General features: G+C 27.9%; 14 non-coding genes across 14 annotated transcripts; 8 read left to right on the forward strand and 6 right to left on the reverse strand.

Moving 5' to 3' along the window:
• Positions 1–178: 178 nt before the first annotated feature.
• Positions 179–251, reverse strand: DCS_t112. The gene has a single exon. It is a non-coding gene; the product is annotated as a tRNA-Lys (tRNA).
• Positions 252–324, reverse strand: DCS_t111. Its single transcript has one exon. It is a non-coding gene; the product is annotated as a tRNA-Phe (tRNA).
• Positions 325–329: 5 nt separating this feature from the next.
• Positions 330–401, reverse strand: DCS_t110. The gene has a single exon. It is a non-coding gene; the product is annotated as a tRNA-Ala (tRNA).
• A 133-nt stretch (positions 402–534) lies between these two features.
• Positions 535–607, reverse strand: DCS_t109. Its single transcript has one exon. It is a non-coding gene; the product is annotated as a tRNA-Met (tRNA).
• Positions 608–784: 177 nt separating this feature from the next.
• Positions 785–857, reverse strand: DCS_t108. Its single transcript has one exon. It is a non-coding gene; the product is annotated as a tRNA-Glu (tRNA).
• A 1,172-nt stretch (positions 858–2,029) lies between these two features.
• Positions 2,030–2,100, reverse strand: DCS_t107. Its single transcript has one exon. It is a non-coding gene; the product is annotated as a tRNA-Thr (tRNA).
• Positions 2,101–2,782: 682 nt separating this feature from the next.
• DCS_t99 lies at positions 2,783–2,853 on the forward strand. The gene has a single exon. It is a non-coding gene; the product is annotated as a tRNA-Thr (tRNA).
• A 1,172-nt stretch (positions 2,854–4,025) lies between these two features.
• On the forward strand, positions 4,026–4,098 carry DCS_t100. The gene has a single exon. It is a non-coding gene; the product is annotated as a tRNA-Glu (tRNA).
• Positions 4,099–4,275: 177 nt separating this feature from the next.
• Positions 4,276–4,348, forward strand: DCS_t101. Its single transcript has one exon. It is a non-coding gene; the product is annotated as a tRNA-Met (tRNA).
• A 133-nt stretch (positions 4,349–4,481) lies between these two features.
• Positions 4,482–4,553, forward strand: DCS_t102. The gene has a single exon. It is a non-coding gene; the product is annotated as a tRNA-Ala (tRNA).
• A 5-nt stretch (positions 4,554–4,558) lies between these two features.
• On the forward strand, positions 4,559–4,631 carry DCS_t103. The gene has a single exon. It is a non-coding gene; the product is annotated as a tRNA-Phe (tRNA).
• On the forward strand, positions 4,632–4,704 carry DCS_t104. Its single transcript has one exon. It is a non-coding gene; the product is annotated as a tRNA-Lys (tRNA).
• Positions 4,705–5,176: 472 nt separating this feature from the next.
• DCS_t105 lies at positions 5,177–5,249 on the forward strand. The gene has a single exon. It is a non-coding gene; the product is annotated as a tRNA-His (tRNA).
• An 87-nt stretch (positions 5,250–5,336) lies between these two features.
• On the forward strand, positions 5,337–5,408 carry DCS_t106. The gene has a single exon. It is a non-coding gene; the product is annotated as a tRNA-Met (tRNA).
• The last annotated feature ends 400 nt before the right edge of the window (positions 5,409–5,808 follow it).

A 5,808-nucleotide genomic window follows, 5' to 3' on the forward strand; every position in this document is an offset into this window, starting at 1 on the left:
TAATCGCTAAAGATATTATTAGTTATATTAAAATATCATATATCTTAGTATTATAGGTAGCAAGACTTGAACTTGCACGGCTACTAACCCTCCCGGCCTAAACGGAATTTGTCTTCCATTCCAACATACCCATTTCTAATTACACTTACTATAAATAGAGATATTAATTTAAATTAATTAGGACATACAGGATTCGAACCTGTATTTTAATGATTAAAAGTCATACGCATTCACCATTATACTAAAGTCCCTGCCCATGGTAAGACTCGAACTTACAACCAAAACAACTTCACTGTTCTGCTCAACCAATTGAGCTTCACGGGCTTTTATGGAGATACTAGGAATCGAACCTAGGCTTCTAACGTGCAAAGTTAGCATTCTACCAACTGAATTACATCCCCTTATTAGGCGAAGCCTAACCATATAATATCTAAGGAGTGACTTGAACACTCACGGGCTATTCCCAGATTATCTTAAGTAATCACTGTCTTCCGATTCCAGCACTTAGACTTTTTTAACCAACCACTGATAATTTAAGGCTGAAGTGACTCGAACACTTGATGTCATTGTTATGAGCAATGCGCTTTACCAACTAAGCTACAACCTCTATAGTTATAACTTTATTACTAAAAGATCTAGCTTTCTATAAAAATGCTGTTATAAGCAGATTTACTTAAGTAAAAATCAGTTATATAACTAATAGTATTTTTAAAATGCGGCTACAGGACTTGCACCGATATCTTTCGGGCATGAACCGAATATGTTTCTATTACACTAACCCGCATAGACTAGACAGGATTCGAACCTGCGATGGTAGCATCGAAAGAGCTATGTCGTAACCGCTTGACTACTAATCCTTATTAAGCCAGTACAAATATCGCACTTATATATTACTATAATAGATAATGTAAAAACTATAAATAAATAAAGATTTATTTTATTAGCTAAGGTAGGAAAATAGAAAATAAATTTACAAGTATTAACCATTTGTTAATGTTATGAAATTAATTATAACCATTAAAACTAAAGCAATTAAAATAAGCAATGTATTAATAAATACATAAATATGTTGTAGTTTAACTCTTAATTTAATAAAAGAAGCTAATTTAGGGTATTTTTCTTCTAAATTAAGTTTATCTATTAATATATTACCATATACAGCAAATAATATAGTAATAAGACAAGTTAATATAAATATACAACTACTAATATTAATAACTAAGCAAATTTCAACAATTGATAAATTAGATAAATAATCATTAAACTGATTAATTAATTTTATAATGTAATTATCATCAGAGAATTTATTAATAGAACTTTCAAAATTACTATACTTTTTATCTTCACTAATTTCTTTAGCTTTATTAAAAACTTTACCAAATTCTTCTTCATAAGATTCAAAGAATTTCTTAAGATTTTCGTTACAACTATCAGTATTTTCATTGTATATTTTACAATATTTATTGTGTACATCAGATAAATCTTTAATAGAACTTTTAGCTTCATAAAAAGCTTGATAACCAAGAACTATCCCCCCTCCAGCAATATATTTTCACATAGAATTAAAATTTCATTTCATACTTTTTTTGTAAAAAAAGAAAATACGCTTGTTCACTCGAGTAATCGTAGTTCTTTTCGATTTTTTTTGTGTTAAACAGAGTCCTTATACAAAAGCACGAAATATTTACCATACCTGTTTATCAACTTGGCGATATTAACCTGAGCCCATTACAGAACCTTTTCCTCAGTTCACGGAATATTAAACGTGACAATACCCTTTCGAGGGAATATTTGAGATAACACCCTTTCGCCCTGGCATAGCCAGGGCTAGGCCAAGGAAAAATAAATTTATAAATTATAAAATATAATACCCTAAAGGATAATATAGGTTTTCATCTAAATTTTAATCTTGTTAAAGTCACAAAAATTGTGTGTGCAAGCTATCTCTCCTTGGTAATCCTACTTTAAATACTAAATTTAAAAAATATAAATATTTATTCTTATGTTTTATATAGTATTATTTATTTAAAGCCCAGTGCAAGTATCGCACTTGCTTCTATTGATTACAAAACAATTGCATTACTTTTATGCTAACCAGGCGTATATGTATTTTTATACATAGTAAATTATTAAATTAGTACTTTATTCTTGAAATCTCTAGATTCTTACGGATAAAGCCTATAGTTTCGTATATTATATTACGTATATTTAAGAAATATCTTAAGATATGCTTCGTGCCTATATGCTTTCAGCACTTATCATTAACCAACTTAGCTTTCCTGCCGTGCTTATGCTATACATTTATCTTAGTGAGAGAAACATCCCTACATATATGATTAAGGCACATAAACAACAAACCATAGGTTAGTAACTAAATTTTACCTTTTACAGGTAAATAGTTGTGCTATACGAACTTTTGTACGCAAGGAACAAGAAAGTTTTTACCTGTAAAAAGGTAAAAATTTAGTTACTAACCTATGGTTTACCTGTTGTTTATGTGCCCTAATATTAAATGTATATATTTATATATACATATATGTATTTTTATACATAGGGATGTTTCTCTCACTAAGATAAATGTATAGCATAAGCACGGCAGGAAAGCTAAGTTGGTTAATGATAAGTGCTGAAAGCATATAGGCACGAAGCATATCTTAAGATATTTCTTAAATATACGTAATATAATATTACGAAACTATAGGCTTTATCCGTAAGAATCTAGAGATTTTCAAGAATAAAGTACTAATTTAATAATTTACTATGTATAAATATATCAATATACGCCTGGTTAGCATAAAAGTAATGCAATTGTTTTGTAATCAATAGAAGCAAGTGCGATACTTGCACTGGGCTTTAAATAAATAATACTATATAAAACATAAGAATAAATATTTATATTTTTTAAATTTAGTATTTAAAGTAGGATTACCAAGGAGAGATAGCTTGCACACACAATTTTTGTGACTTTAACAAGATTAAAATTTAGATGAAAACCTATATTATCCTTTAGGGTATTATATTTTATAATTTATAAATTTATTTTTCCTTGGCCTAGCCCTGGCTATGCCAGGGCGAAAGGGTGTTATCTCAAATATTCCCTCGAAAGGGTATTGTCACGTTTAATATTCCGTGAACTGAGGAAAAGGTTCTGTAATGGGCTCAGGTTAATATCGCCAAGTTGATAAACAGGTATGGTAAATATTTCGTGCTTTTGTATAAGGACTCTGTTTAACACAAAAAAAATCGAAAAGAACTACGATTACTCGAGTGAACAAGCGTATTTTCTTTTTTTACAAAAAAAGTATGAAATGAAATTTTAATTCTATGTGAAAATATATTGCTGGAGGGGGGATAGTTCTTGGTTATCAAGCTTTTTATGAAGCTAAAAGTTCTATTAAAGATTTATCTGATGTACACAATAAATATTGTAAAATATACAATGAAAATACTGATAGTTGTAACGAAAATCTTAAGAAATTCTTTGAATCTTATGAAGAAGAATTTGGTAAAGTTTTTAATAAAGCTAAAGAAATTAGTGAAGATAAAAAGTATAGTAATTTTGAAAGTTCTATTAATAAATTCTCTGATGATAATTACATTATAAAATTAATTAATCAGTTTAATGATTATTTATCTAATTTATCAATTGTTGAAATTTGCTTAGTTATTAATATTAGTAGTTGTATATTTATATTAACTTGTCTTATTACTATATTATTTGCTGTATATGGTAATATATTAATAGATAAACTTAATTTAGAAGAAAAATACCCTAAATTAGCTTCTTTTATTAAATTAAGAGTTAAACTACAACATATTTATGTATTTATTAATACATTGCTTATTTTAATTGCTTTAGTTTTAATGGTTATAATTAATTTCATAACATTAACAAATGGTTAATACTTGTAAATTTATTTTCTATTTTCCTACCTTAGCTAATAAAATAAATCTTTATTTATTTATAGTTTTTACATTATCTATTATAGTAATATATAAGTGCGATATTTGTACTGGCTTAATAAGGATTAGTAGTCAAGCGGTTACGACATAGCTCTTTCGATGCTACCATCGCAGGTTCGAATCCTGTCTAGTCTATGCGGGTTAGTGTAATAGAAACATATTCGGTTCATGCCCGAAAGATATCGGTGCAAGTCCTGTAGCCGCATTTTAAAAATACTATTAGTTATATAACTGATTTTTACTTAAGTAAATCTGCTTATAACAGCATTTTTATAGAAAGCTAGATCTTTTAGTAATAAAGTTATAACTATAGAGGTTGTAGCTTAGTTGGTAAAGCGCATTGCTCATAACAATGACATCAAGTGTTCGAGTCACTTCAGCCTTAAATTATCAGTGGTTGGTTAAAAAAGTCTAAGTGCTGGAATCGGAAGACAGTGATTACTTAAGATAATCTGGGAATAGCCCGTGAGTGTTCAAGTCACTCCTTAGATATTATATGGTTAGGCTTCGCCTAATAAGGGGATGTAATTCAGTTGGTAGAATGCTAACTTTGCACGTTAGAAGCCTAGGTTCGATTCCTAGTATCTCCATAAAAGCCCGTGAAGCTCAATTGGTTGAGCAGAACAGTGAAGTTGTTTTGGTTGTAAGTTCGAGTCTTACCATGGGCAGGGACTTTAGTATAATGGTGAATGCGTATGACTTTTAATCATTAAAATACAGGTTCGAATCCTGTATGTCCTAATTAATTTAAATTAATATCTCTATTTATAGTAAGTGTAATTAGAAATGGGTATGTTGGAATGGAAGACAAATTCCGTTTAGGCCGGGAGGGTTAGTAGCCGTGCAAGTTCAAGTCTTGCTACCTATAATACTAAGATATATGATATTTTAATATAACTAATAATATCTTTAGCGATTATTTAATATAATATACCGTCGTCTAATAGGCAAGACATGGATTTTTGGTATCTGGAAGTGGGTGTTCGAATCACCCCGGTATAAATAAGGATATTAATATATAGTATAGTAAATTAATAATATTTTTCATTTTAATAATAAGATTACATAAGATTTAATAATTATATATTTATATATAAATATAAATATATTTTTACTATCAATAATCTATGTATTTCCATAAATCATGAATTAAATTATTCATTTAATGATGTAACGTTATGCTAGTATTTAAAATTATTCTAAAAAATTAAAGGTAATTATAGTTCAATTGGTAGAACGTCTAATTGTGGCTTAGAAGGTTTCCGGTTCAATCCCGGATAAATACCCATATACATATATATATTCAATTATACATAGTTTGTATATATGAAAGAATTTATATTAAAAATTACAATACTGAATAAAGTATTTAAGCTTATGTAGTTTAACGGTTAAAACCTTAATCTCATACATTAAAGATAAAAGTTCGATTCTTTTCATAGGCTGCTTCATCTTATAAGGTGAATTACAATATTATTTACAAACTATGATAATAACTTCAATTATAGCTCTTTTGCTTTCTAATGCCGTTAATTTAAGACGTGATATAGCTATTTTATATAATAGAATAGCTATGATTATTTTAGTATATTGTATTTTAAACGATTTATCCTCTTTAACTGTAGTTACTAAAGGTGTAGGACTACATGGAGGTTTATTGTTAGTTACAAATATCACACAAATATTTCATATCTTTTTATTTATAATAAGTATACTTTTATTAACATTAACTAGTTTTTATGCTAGAAAAGTTTGAATATCTGAATATTCATCTCTAAAAGACTTATTATTTTATAAATTTGTATATTATAATACAAAAATAATAAATAAAATGGGAGAACATTT

This window comes from Drechmeria coniospora (genome assembly GCF_001625195.1).
Source record: "Drechmeria coniospora strain ARSEF 6962 chromosome Unknown scf7180000000106, whole genome shotgun sequence".
Lineage (NCBI taxonomy): Eukaryota > Fungi > Ascomycota > Sordariomycetes > Hypocreales > Ophiocordycipitaceae > Drechmeria > Drechmeria coniospora.